The 14,275-nt window shown below is 42.3% G+C and overlaps 1 long non-coding RNA gene across 1 annotated transcript; it reads left to right on the top strand.

Moving 5' to 3' along the window:
• Positions 1 to 9,550: 9,550 nt before the first annotated feature.
• LOC121649346 lies at positions 9,551 to 13,654 on the top strand. The gene is made up of 3 exons (XR_006012098.1): positions 9,551 to 9,652; positions 9,874 to 10,043; positions 12,840 to 13,654. It is a non-coding gene; the product is annotated as an uncharacterized LOC121649346 (long non-coding RNA).
• Positions 13,655 to 14,275: the final 621 nt, after the last annotated feature.

Genomic DNA, 14,275 nt, shown 5'->3' with positions numbered 1-14,275 from the left:
ATCTCTCAGAAACTGTATGTGACAAATATGTCACGTTGGCCTCTTATGGGTTAAATGAGTGATTCATAAGTCATTAAAAGTAGTAAAACAAGGAAACAACCAATCAAAAATATGACATACACCTCTGAAAATGATCAGATACAAGTGCTTAAAAAAAAAAAACAAACAAACAAACAAACAAAAAAAAAAGCAGCAGAAAAGTTTTGAAAGACCCTCAGAAATCCTTGACAACTATTGCTCAGGGCCACTTTAAAATATTTTAAACAGTTTGTTGATTGAAAGTAAAATCTGAGTCAAAGACTGCATGTCTTAGTTCAGATTTCCAGTTCCGGCAACAGCCGTTTAATTCATGTCATCCATGAGTCATTCCTTCCACAGAGTCATTTCAGATGCTTAAATTGCAAATCAGATTACATTCCAATATCTGAATTCACTTTGATCCCATCTAAGCTATGGATTTCATCAGTCATATCACATAAAAGAGTGACAACAAAAATATCATTGTTTGTTAGCCCCATGCTGAAACAGCAGCAATCATTTACTCGACACACACAGCTACGGCAGCAATCTGTCAATTCGTGTTTGTCAATCATTCCTTGTCTCAGTGGGAAACTGGCTCTGACTGACGGCCTGTGTGATCTCTCCTAAGGGCTGGCAGGAAGGCAACAAAAGGCCTGGCTACAGTAATTGGCAAGACAACGACATCCCAGCAAAGCAGCACTGTCACTCATGTGGTTCCAGAGCGATGAATCAACATGAAACACGCCACACCAGTTAACCAAAGGGAAAGTATGCTTGTCGGCAAACCGGTAACCAATCTCGGGGCCAGCTTGAGGTCACTTCCCCTGGCGGCTAGCTGAGAGGTGACCTGTTTAAACTAACACATCACAGTTCACCCCTCCCATCTTGATTCACCTTCTCAGTTCCAATCTCCCCCTTGCCTGACCCTTCATTGACCTGCTGACCCTTTGCTTAGGTCAACTTAGAAGATACACAACCCTCCCCTCTGTCTGCTCAATCTTTCCCCCATCCTTCACACACCTGCTTCTCATTTCTCACATTTCACTTTCCTTCCAAGGACGCCATCTGTCTGTCTGTCTGTCTGTCTGTGAGGAGCAGAAGGTGGAGAGTATTAAGCTGCTAACATTAAATCACTCTGCAGTAGCTTTTACTGTAAGACTGGTGAATTAGATTTAAAATAATGATAAGATATACTTTGCTCTTTGTAGAGTAGTTAGTAAGACATAAATAAAGACTGTCAGGAATGAGATTACACCCTGCTGAGCCAATAGGACAACTTTTTTTTTGTAGAGCAGAACTGTGTGATGAAAATCCACTCATAAAGGTCAGAAAGGATATTTATGTCTCTCAAAGAGGTCTTGTCACAGTGTGTGGGTTGCTAAGCATGTCTCCTGATGCCCTGAGCATGACCTCCCTCTGTGTCCTCTCTCAATCACCCCTGTCTCCTCAGACACCTTTCCTCCTCCCTCTTCCTCTTCTTCTGTTGCATCAAGATAGCAAACTGAGTGGGAGGGGGTCTTCTCACTTAAAGAGACCCCTACACAGCATGTAAAAGCCCTCTATCCACACCCACACACACATACATGCGCACAAGTATCCCGTGTCTGCCTGCCTCTTCACAGGGTAGTCATTAGTCATCAGGCAGATCAAAGGACAACGGCAGGAAGTGAAAGGACCCTGACAAGGAGGAGTCCATCTGGTTGGCAGGCCATTCCTCATCCTCAGCTGACAGGGAGGCACACTCTCCATCTGACTGCTGCTTCCACTGGAGGTCAGATTTTTGAGTGAAGCTAAAATGAAGAAGACATTACCTTCACTCAACTTGTCAGAAAAACCACTTTAAATTCATCATTAAACTGTGAAATTCTGACTCATAAAAACAGAAGCAGAAGCTCTCTTTTAAGAAGATACATTGCTGCTTGTGCCATGCGCCAAAAACCCTGTGTTTATTGGTCACAGCAAATTGAAATGTGAAAAAAAAAAAAAAAATCACAAAGTCTCTTGTCATTCATACTGTATATTGTATTTCTATTTGTGGATTTATTTTCAGCTTCAGAGGTCTATGTTTTTCTTGGAAAAGTTGTCACATTTTCTAAATTGCAACAAAAACCTTTTTAACCTTAATTTATAAAGTTTAAAGATACTATTTTCAGTGTGTTTAGTGATCAGCTTCAATGTGTTTGGATTAAAGAACCAACATTTTAAATTTGATGCCAGCAACTCACTCATTAAATGTGATATTGACATGTTCGCCTTTGTGTTACATCAGTTGTCCTTTTAAGTGAACTATTTAATAGTTTGGGAAACGATTGTAGTGCTTGTTGTCATTTTCCAGAAGAATTGGTGTCTATTTTTTTTCGGAATACAAGATTTCAGTTGCTCTGCATTCTGTGTTCATAATTGTCTGATCCTCGATCCATTTGGAATAGGACACAGGCCCGGATGGCAGGCTATCCAGTCAAACACACTGCCTATGAAGTCACACTGTCGTGCAGAATGAGGTCTGGCATTATCCTTTATCACTCTGTCTCTTCAAGTTCCAGCACATGCTTCTGGATCAATGGTACTTTTGCACATATGTAAATCATCCATGACATGGACACTATTGTATTGCCATGACATCACAAATGCTGTTTTTTTCAATTTATTTATTTATTTGTGTGTATGTGTGTGTCTTTGTCTGACAGCCTGGATGGTCTTTTTAATCCTCGAAACATTGAACCTTGAACCAGATGCCAATTTTTCCCTAAAAGTAGCCTTAACATGGACTTATCTGATCACAGAAGAAGTGTCCATATATATATATATATATACATATATATATAGAATCTGGCAGGCCAGGTATTATTGGCGGTGGGCCAGTTTTTGCCCGACCACTGTCCAACATCATCTCTTACCTCTCTTTACCTGCCACCATTACCAGCCCAAGTCTGTATGCAGGGTAACCCTTTCCTTTTACTGCGTGACTGAGCGCCTCTCCTGATGCACGGGAGGCATCAATTACAGGCCCCAGCCATCCCAGTGTCACTGCTCTGTAATTAATGGGCTCTCCCGGCACTGCGCCATGGGGCTTGGCCTCACTGTGAACTCCATAGGAATTCAGAGACAAACACACTCAAAGTTGTACACACATGCACATTCTGGAGCTGGCATGTTGCTTGCAAGACGCTGGCTAACATGTTTATGTGATTTTCACCTGTGCTTGTAAGTGTGCACAAAAATCCGATCACGTATGTATTTAAACATTAACACATGCAACAGTAAACATGTTACCACAGTATAATCAGAATTACCTGTGCACACTCATTTCAAAGCGAAGAGCAGTCACACAGCAATGTCCACATGCTCATTCACACATACAGAGGCCCAGGCCCCCTCCTGTTTGCCCCTTCATTTGTCAATCAGCCAGACAAACAGAAGCACAAGGTTCCCTGGGTCACAGGGTCATGGGATCCTGTGCTACCCTGTATCTCAACACACATGCCAGATCCTGCCACTCAAACCCACAGAATTCTGTCAACTCCTTTTCTTTAACACCCAAAATCCTATTGACTTGGGACCAATTCTTCCATTTTTGTTGCTGATGTGGTGACTCTTCCTGTAGCAGACACTCTTGCAACACTTCAAGCTTTTCCTCTCTCTTTCAGTTTCTACTTTAATCCCCCCATCCATTCCCTTCCTCTCACCCTCCCCTTTTCTCTCTTTCTTTCCAACTTCTTTGTACTCTCACTCACTCCTTTAAACGTCACGCCTGGAGCTGACACAGAGCGTGACCCTGCTTTTATTGTTGCAGAAGGGCAGAGGCGCAAACACAGGGCAGGCACTGTCACCCCAGTGATTAAAGAGCGCATGTTTTCAGTCAAACGCCTCACAGGGGAGCGATCCAAGAGTTAGAGGGGGAGGGACATGGAGGAGGCGAGAGATAAAGAGCTTCTTGCATTTTCACATCAAGCCTTTTGCAATGTAAAAGGCATAAAAAGTGACATTCGCAAAGATGCTTGGATTGATACATCTTGTTGATAGTGGCTTTGAATTAAAACAACAACACATTCTTCACAACATTTCCTCAGATTATGTGGCAGAGAACCACTATTAACAGGTGTAGCACTTAGTTGGACGCAAAGTTGTACACCCTATGGAGTTATAAAGTCATTGGAAAGATTCAATTAGTCCAGACTTATGATATCACATGACAGCCTGGAGCTGTTTCAGAAGTTTCCCTCTAAATCTGTCACGTTTAAGGATGTTAATAGGGAAAATAATGGTATTGTCATCTAAGGTCCATAAAAAGACTAAGTCAGACCACCATGTGGATGGGTGGATGTAGGGCTAGCTAACAGCACCTATAGGGGATTTTTCCTCAATCGCTCAGGAAGAAGCAAATAAAAGAACTGCTCTTGAGTTATGGCTTTCGGTTTGGGAAAAAAAGAATCATAGAAGTGATGTTTTGACCATTAGACCTTATTCCACAAAATATTATTTTTATTAATGTGAACAGGAATCAGTTTCTCCTACAACACTCGCGAGGATTAACACGAATAGGGCCATGAAAGCACCAGGCAAGGACAGACATAAATAAATAGCATGGCCGCCTCCATGTTTCATATTACAGTCACCTCTGAGAGCTGTGTGCCTCTGTGTAAGGCGTCCAAACTAAACATGTGGAAGTTTATTCAGTCATAAATTAACGGCTTGACAGTTAAAAGTGTTCAAACTAATTTGTCAAATCTTGCTTGTTTTTCTTTACCCCCATCTTTTAAATTCATTGCAGCAGATTTTCTTTATTTCCACAAGGACTCCAGAACTGTGGTTTTCAGTACCTCTCTGTACTGTGAAAAATTATTTTGGAAAATAAAAGCTTTAAACTGTACATTATATGTGCTACAGCCAAAACACATCCATTCCCCTGAACAGAAATAGGCTTAAATTAATTGCCACCCAAGTATAATTTATCTCCATGGGATGCCGTCAAGAGATTGGACTGTGAAAACCTTCAGGCAACAGATCAACATTCATAGCTCATCAGCTCAAGAACTTGTAATTTTGTTAATTCAGCAGTCATGTTGGTATAAAGTGGGATAATTGCTATTGACAAGTTTTTGCTAAACATGCCAGCGAAGAGCAAACACAGATGATGCCTTTGGCTCAGAGTATCAAACAAACAAATGTCATGCAAGACAGAGAAAACCCAGCTTCATGAAGGCTTTGTAGCAGAGGACCCACAATACACTATTCATTTTCTTACAGCTAATTTCCATTGACAGGATGCAACAGAAAATAAAACAAAACTCCTATTTTAGTTATCTTTTACACACACACATGTCCGAGTGATGCCCCAACAGTACACACCATCTGCAAGTACAATGATGAAGGGGAAAGCAGGGGGAAATACTCATTAGTTGTTTGTGACACAGATTTTAAGAGTTGTTTTTGTTACAGTAAATAACCTAGATGTCATGACCTGATCATAAGAGACAGACCTCAGACTACACCTTTATGATATAATTTAGATTTTGTAACATCCTATGTGACAATAATTTGGCTTTCCTGGCAAATCTGAATATGTTTGCCATGTAATAAAGGATTGCTTTTGTAGTAGAAAAAAGTAGAAAAGTTTAGAAGCAAAGCAGGAGTTCAGCAGTACGTATTTGTATTTACATTGTCCACTAATATCTGTATCTTCTTTAGGTTGAATTTCATTTTGCGTTTGCAACCTTTCTGCTCTACTTCTAAACTCCACAACAATGCAGCCTAAATCCTCATTTGAATACTGCTGTTTGTGCCTGTTATCAATTGCGCCAGCATTCTTAGTTGATCACCCACAAATCATAAAAAAACCATCACATGCATGTGCAATTTCGTGCTCTTTATCCTGCATCTTAGTAAATCAGGCTCAAGGTGATTTAGAAATCTCTTGCAACATCATGATTAAGGTTTAGAAGATGCTGCATTGGTTAAACCAAAAGGCATGACCATGTGCTCATAAATTACCTTGTGGTGTGTTAAAGGCCACTTCCACTTCTCTTCCCCACAGATTTGCATCTCATGGTAAGCATTTCTGATTCATTTAGGTGAATACTTACCTAGGCTCCATACTGACCTAATTACATTGTAAACATTGATGTTGTTACATGTAAAAAGCTGTAATTAGTGCAATGGGAGCTGTAATATGGTATAAAATTCAAGAGGTAAAATGTAGCTGTTGTGAAATTGATTAGCTTTCATCCCAAAATTGTTATGTGCTTCTTTTCACATCATCCTTTGTGTTTTACAATATGTCATGAAATTGCAGAGGTTTTTGCCTGTCATGTCTTGCTTTGAAACCTTAATTATTAATCTAGTCCTCTAAATTTTAAGTCTTGAGATAAAAGAAAAATACTTCATTGTCACATAGCTGGTAACAAGCCATTAGATTTAGTGTTATAAACAGAGCTGTAAAACTTAACAGCCAAGAGGCACAGTCCCCAACAGGGTCCTTGTTAAAAGTTCATCCTTTCTGCACCCAAACCTCTCATCCAGTACATGACACATGTCAGCTCCCATCTCTCATCATCACTCCTTGAACTAAAGAGAGATGCATTTTCCCATTTCCCTCCCCCTTGTGTGTGTGGTCTGTGTGACTCTGAATGTGTGAGTGTGTATGCGCCATATCCAGAGAGACAGACAGGCACACGAGCATGAAATCCACCAAACCTCCTCTAATTCCCCCTGTAATTTATGGCTCTCAGCTACATGTCATGCTTAGGCTAAACAAACGGTCCTTTGTCACTGACAGCAGCCTTTGATCACGATGAATCGGATTCACTGTCTAGCTGCCACACCGGATCTGTCCCGCATCACTTGTGCTGCTGCAGCTGAAAGGATTTCTGCTCACATACATGTACATCCTAATGATGCCAAGAGTTTTCCACTTGCACCTAAACATGTGCATTTTCGACTCAAAGTCAAAATTCAACTCCCCTCATCAGTTTACTCTGAACTTATGACCCTGGCTGTGAGCCCACCCCCTCTCCGATCCTCATACAAGTCAAGGCTCTTTACAGCAGGCCCCAGTGGGGTGATTGACAGCTGTGAAGGAATTATCGAGCTGCGGGAAGATAAAAAGTGAGGTGAACCTTTGGGGTCGAGCAGCCCGCAAGCACAGGCAAGAGTTCAACATCTAAAAAGTTACGCAAGCTGACAGGACCCCCCGTATTAACTGCAAAGGCCTCTGCCAGGCCAGCGGTTGAAATTCTCACCTGTTGGTGACCATGTTTTGCTTCTCTGCAGATTCCATCCATACAGATAATTAAGGTTTTGGCTGGTATGTTCTGAAGTCTGTGGTGCAAAGGGATTATTTTTAACCTTGTCAAGTAGTGGGACATGCAAATATGTGTGTGTGTGTGTGTGTGTGTGTGTGTGTGTGTGTGTGTGTGTGTGTGTGTGTGTGTGTGTGTGTGTGTGGAGCAGCAGTGTTGGGTGATTAAGCATGTCGCTGCTGGCCTGTGGGATTGACAGTAACGCTGGCTGACTTGGGCACACGAGGGGGAGAAAGACTAGGGGCACTTGTGTAACAGAGACACACAGGCAGGTACTGTTCTCCTGCTGAGCTCGAAACAAACCGCTGTTGACATCCCTGTCACCAACACTCATTTCCAGCGCTCAACAAGATTAGACTCAACTGGCGGCGGTAGAGACAGAGGCATCAAATTAAGCGAAAGCAGCTGACAGCTAGCATGTTCAGTGTGCTGGGTTTCTGCAGGCTGTTTTCTTCCGCTTTGCCTCACATGAAATGTTATCTTTCAGCCTGCATTCCAAGAGGAGGGATCAAAGATTAAATGCAGGATAGATTTGGGGAGCCGTTTGATGAGCGAGCACACCAAAAGGAAAAGTTAGGGTTAAAGAACTTTAAGCTAGTGGTACATATGAGACATGTCTGGTAGACAGGTTTCATCATTTGGCTTGAACTTTTGCAAGCTTTGTTGCAATGACATTGGCATATTATTCATTGCTCTGTCACTGCTTCCCTTACTCACATGGACATATTACAGTTCCACCCATTCGTTCACCCACGTCTGCACTGAGACATCTTATCCCTCACATGCACACAAACACTGTCCCCACCCGCCTACCTAGCCAAGCACTCACACGTAGGCATTTTGACAGAGTTAGGCTGTCAGGGAAATGGAGAGGAAATGACACAGGGCATATTTTCACAAATCTCCCCTGTTGGCATATTCTGCTGTGGCACAGGGCCTGTCAGCAGCCTGTCTCCTCAATTTAACCATCAGACACCGTCAGAGTGCCAAACACAGGGACGCGCTTGTCTTTAGACAGAAGGGAAGACAGAGGAAAATGTCAACTGAGGCACAGATCTGTGAGTCCAAGTTTGAGAAAGATATGAACTGGTAAAGAAAAATGTAGTGTGATACTGAGATGAAGTGGAAGAAATGCATTAAAAAAAAATTACATGAAAGGAATCCGCATCTGCAGGAAGAGGTTAAATCCATCTGTACCAATGCTGCTCTCCTCCACTGAAATGTCAAATGCTAGGCCATTATCCCTTTACCAGTTCTGTAACGTAAACCGTCGGGCTTGGGGCACTGTGCGTCACTGCGACTTTGGAGAAGTGACTTTGACGAGGTGGCAGTCGGCCAAAGCAGACAGCCTGCACATCTACCTGCTTCACTGGAGGCACTGCATTGGTCCTGATGGCTGTCTCCCACAACCCCCTGCTTTGCTGCTGCTTCCCTAAACACACACAATCCTCGGCTGTGTAAGCCATCCTACAATTGCAACAGACATGCTGCTGTTCTGCTGCACTCCTCAGGCCTAATGCTGCCTCTTGTCAAACAGCCTAACTAATTATCTTGGCATATAGAAGGAAAACACCAACAGGACATATTTTAAACTGTTGTAGAGACCACATATCTTGGATGACAAGCGATACAGCTGATACTGAGTCTATCACACTACTAATAAAGAAGTAAAATTATTTAAATTCTCCTTGAGCAACATACCCCCCCCCCCCCCCCCCCCACACCCACCTTGAATGTTCAGCTGAACAGATTTGTTGATTGTCACTAGATATTTTCAGTCATCTAGGTCATATTATCCTAAGTGACAACAAACAAAAGGAAAGTGGGCTTCTTTTTTGGTTTATTAAATACATTTCTCCTCAAATTTTCAGCTTGATATTTAAGAGCTGAAGAAGCATTTCAGGTGACAGGTGAAACATGGTCAAGAGCCAAGAAAAGATTCAAGCACTTTGATTTGAAAGCCCTGGGCATTAATGAATGGCAGCTGAGGTGGCTCTGGTTTTTTATTTCCAGTCACAGCAACAAATGCAGTTTTTCTGATTCTCTTCAGTTATAATAGATGATTGCCATGGCAATGTAGCATAAAGAGCTGAAGTTTATTCCAAACAGGCAGAAATGTTTAGTTTTTTTTTCAAAACAAAGTGATGTTTTTTTTTCTTTTTTTTTTTTTTTTCAAAACCATGTTGACAATGAACAGCTTGAGCCATTCATTATGTTTTGGATTTCAGTGAAATTAAACTGGAGCTGGGTCGGTGCTGAATAGCTCAACTGATTGAATAGGTGCCCCCTGCAGAGGCTGAAGGTCTTCCAGCTGTTCCAGGCTTAAGACCCAGGTCAGACTCTTTGCTATGTGTCATTCAACTTTCAAGTAAGGGCCACCAGTGTCCAAAAATGCTTAGAACATCTGCAACTGGAATTTATTATAAAATTATAATAAGCTTTTTATTTTTTATTCATTCCACCTTTCATTTTCAGGCAGTAGTGTAAAATCTAATTTTTCTTACATTTGCAGTATTTTGTGTTGATTTTTTAAAAACATCCACGTTTTCTTAAGGCAAGCAGAAGTTGTTGACATCCGTGCTTGAAGGGTAAACAGCTAAAGGAGAATGGTGATCAGCTGTCGGGGTGTGTGGGAGCCTGGTGGGAAAGACCAGAGGCCACAGCTACCTTTCACCACCACCCTGTCTACAGCAGTGAGAGCGCCAGAAGTACAAACAAGGACACGTATGTGTGCTGCTCTTTCCCCCTGTGTGTGAGTGTGTTTGTTTACATCATTTTGTTGGTTTCTGCCCAGGGACTTTTGATTATCCTGTCCTGAAGGAGTCATCTCCCTGGGGTGTGTGGATGATTAGCCTGCGGATATAGCCTGTCACTAGTTCCCCCATGTCACTGTGCACACGTACAAACATCACACACATATTGCACCCATTGGGAAAGAGAGATACGGTTAACATGTACTCCCTAGGCAGTGTGGGGTCACCCAGCTCTCTATTTCAAAGGAGACAGGGTCGCTGCTGAGCCAGCCCAGGCCCTGTGGAAGCAACCAGTCATGTGTAATTTTCCAGTCCAGTGCTCAGTGATGAGCAGGTCTGGCTGTGGCTTAGCCCCCAGGGCCTGGCCTGCAGAGGGACTGGCAGGCTTGGAGCTTGTCCACCTTCTGCTCCAGCCTTGTCGTATCATTGGGAATGAGAGCTCATCATGGCCTGCCAACCCACACTGCAAATCATCACTCTCCTCCGCTCCCTCAGCCTCACTGGGGCCTCAGCCCTGGTAAATTATGCTTACCCACACCATTATTAGACTCATTATAGACCCATTTGAGTGGCTTTCAGCCTGTCACAGGCGCTCAACTATGTCTTCAGCTTGACTTGATTTCCTCTGACAGGCTTTTCTTAAACTAAAAGGCTGGGGAGGAGAGTCACAGAGATGTAAATCTGAGGGGAAAGAGGGAAATGCATCTTGAAGGAGTCAGGCCAGGCTGATGTAAAACACTTATTTGCTTTTATGACAAGGTAGGGTTTTGGCATGGCTCAGCATATTAAAAAAATATTTTTACATTTTGATTGGAGGCATGCAAATAATTTGATGAGCAGGAAAAGTGGCATGTTGACTCCATCTTCCAGGTTGTTGACACAACCTAAACAATGTTGTGAAATGATTCTCATATCTATGAATCTACAGCTTTCCACTTTTACTACGTTTGGCAAACTGCAGCTCACTTGGTTATACAATTGCCTGTTGACTGCTAGATCCCTCATCCATTCACTTCATGAGTTGTGTCCCCGTTTAGCCCTCCTGAACATCATTTATTCTGTCATCGCTAACATAAGAGGGAATTCCTCTGGAGAAAAGAAGGTTTCATTGGGAACGGCAAGGAGAAGTATGTACCAGCTCCCTTCCATGCTAAATGCGAACAGAGCCAAGATCTCTCAATCTGTGACGGCTCATTTGGAAATGTGGCCCCGGGCTCTTGTTCCCTCTCCCTTTTGCCAAATACAATAATTCTTTCTCATTTCTCCGACTCACTTTTGTAATTTTAGAATTTTTCACTGTCAGCTCTGCTCTCATGAAATATTTCATTGAATTTCCTGCTGGACTCAGATCTGAAGTCTGTTTACGTTTTCCTTCAGCTTAGTGTCCCACCGCTGTTTCACTTTTTGTCTCTGACCATCTTTTGCAACATGGTCAACCTCTAAAAGCCTTTCCAACCTTCCCAAAACTCCCTTCTGCATCAGTTGTGATTATCATTGCTCCATCTGGATTTGTCATTATTTTCACCAATAGTTCTTTGAATTTCACCTCTCCACTCAGTCATGAGTAGCTGCGGGTGATATCAGTGTGTCACTGCTTATTTCCATCATATAGATTGACAGGAGGAACCTGGCTAGCTTTGCTTCTGATAATGGCTGATCTGATCCATACCACTGTGTACTTTCTCCCACTCAGCTTCTCTGTTCTTGGCATCGATATCTTTAAACCCAAAAAGCTTCTCTTTCACCCGCCCATCCCAAACATGTGTTTGCAATTCCCCTTCAGGGGTTATGATTCAACAGCGGCATCATCTCAATTCGTCTCAAAGCATGAAGCATTGCAAGAGAAACTAAAGCAAGAGACAAGACGGCCCTCTCTGCACCCCCCTTTCAGAGGCAAGAGCCTGCGTGTGTTTGGCGGAGTTGGACATAAGGCTCGTTCTTTGGGATGTGGGAGTTTAAGATGAGAGTGCCATGCTGGCCTAATCACATTACGGGTGCCATATTACGTGTCAAGCTGTCACTTTCAATTTGAGCCACCACACTGCAGTAGTGGGCCATGGCTTTCTTCATATTCTTATTTTGATTGGGGCTTGATAGTGACTCGGCTGGAACTGGGTGAGCACAGCAAGTGAGGGAAATATCGTTCAACCACAAAGAAGAGCGTTGATCATATGTTTACAATTAGCATTGGTTAGGGTGTGGATGAAGGGTATATGTATATCTGTGGGGGCTGAGGCATTCGTTCCCACTGACCTCTTCACACTGAATCACGTGTCTAATCTTATTCTTGTCTCCCGTTTGAACTGAAGTCATGTGTCTCATCGTCCAATCTGTCACACTGGTTGACGTGGAGACCATGTCGAAATGCAGTGGGAGGGAGGGTGAGGCCGCAGGAAAAGTCTATCCAGTTGCTCAGCTCTATAAGCAGGGCATGTTGAGGAGATATAGACTGACAAGAGGAAAAGAGAGGGTAGAAAGGGTTATGGGATGAGGGGGTGGGGAGCAGGGTGAGAGTTCAGCCAAAGCCAATTGTCCACCAATTGAGTGAAATGACTCAGAGCAATTCGTAGAAGTCGAATCTTTTGTGTACAGGCCGCTGAAATATTTGAGCGACCTGCTGTGTTTTTCTACTCCACAAAATCTGTTTTAATAGCTATTCAGATTCAGCTTCCCCTATGCAATCGCTCTCTTCCCCGTCTTTCTCTACCTCCCTCCATTTATCTGCTCTAACTCTTGCTCCATCTCTCCATCTGTCTCTGTCCAATAGATCATCAGCTTGGTGATAAAGCCCAGCAGCCTGCCAAGGCAGAGGACTTCAAGCTATACTTGCAAACAAAGCCTCAGTATCATTCAGTAGAAAAAACAAGAATAAGTCAAGATGATAGGCAGTGCAAAGTGGTGAGCATGGGGTAAGTTTGGGCAGTAGTGGCCACACTGACAGGCTGCATCAGCCTGCTGTTCATTTGTCACTTCTAATACTTCTTTATCTCAATCTGCTCTGAAAATACCAACTTTTCCATTCTACCAGGAGGCTGTTTTGTATCCACTAAAGGATCCTAAGGCTGAAATATAATCTTGACTATTGTCACATTTTTTTCAAGCAGTTGGCAAGGGTGAAAGGAAACCGGGTCTCAAATAGCATCATAGTTTAGGATTATAGTGTGATGCTGCAAGAATGATGCAGGGAACAGTGCTGTCTTTATTAACTCAAGCAGGTTGTCATGCTCTTTTACTTAACCATGTTAGTAGCTAATTAAATTGGCTCCCAGTTGAGTTAGCTGTCAATGAAAGTGTCAGTGTACTTGAATATTTAGTACAGCTGCATGTATACGTCAGATATTTCAGTCAAAGGATCATTAATTGATATTATCAGAAGAGGCATTAGAGATTTTTTTACTTGAATCTTTCATTTTATGCGCTATGAATACAGAACAGTAGACTCAAGGGCTCTCTTTGTTGTTAAATGCTAGTATCCACAAATCCAAAAGCAGTGCCTGATATACCTGTAATTACATCTGATCTGCATGATGTCTAAGCATTGGGAGTTATTGTTATGCCAACAGAAAAATGTAAAAATTGGGTTTGGAACTGTGTAGGCTTTGCTAGGAAGATCTTTTTCCTATGTGTTCTTATTTTCTGGTATTCAGGCTTTTACCCTTTTTCCCCACACTTCCAAACTTTTCTTCTTCAAAGATAAGGAAACTTTTATATAACCATCTTCAATTGTATCTGGTTAAAGATGGTTATCATTGACACATGGTAAATTTAAGGAAAACTAAGCTCTATTCAATCATACACCACAGCCCTGAAATTTTCTAGACATGATCTGAAAAAAATGCATACAAAAAAGCAAACCTTTGTCCACAACCTCTGCTCCAGACCTCCAACCTTTGCTTAGAAATTGATAAAGCGATCCAGCATACCAAAATATCCTGCTGTTAAATGCATCTGTGAACAGGCTGTTGAGGACACATTCCCGACCTGATTCTCTTCACGTTTTCCAGATATTCCACACAAAATAGTTCTTAGCTTGTGAACCAAAGTAACACAAATTGAATATTCAAATAGAAGAAGCACCTGGTTGCAAACCTCAACCACCTCAACACAGAAATTGCAAAGTACTGAGCCAAATTTCTAAACACCTGGAAAACATTTAGGAAACATGATAAGCACTTCACGTAGTCCTGTGTTTTATGCATCCAC

The sequence above is a fragment of the Melanotaenia boesemani genome, chromosome 11 (assembly GCF_017639745.1).
Source record: "Melanotaenia boesemani isolate fMelBoe1 chromosome 11, fMelBoe1.pri, whole genome shotgun sequence".
In the NCBI taxonomy this organism is placed as follows: Eukaryota; Metazoa; Chordata; class Actinopteri; order Atheriniformes; family Melanotaeniidae; genus Melanotaenia; species Melanotaenia boesemani.
This window is presented reverse-complemented; position numbering and strand designations above follow the sequence as displayed.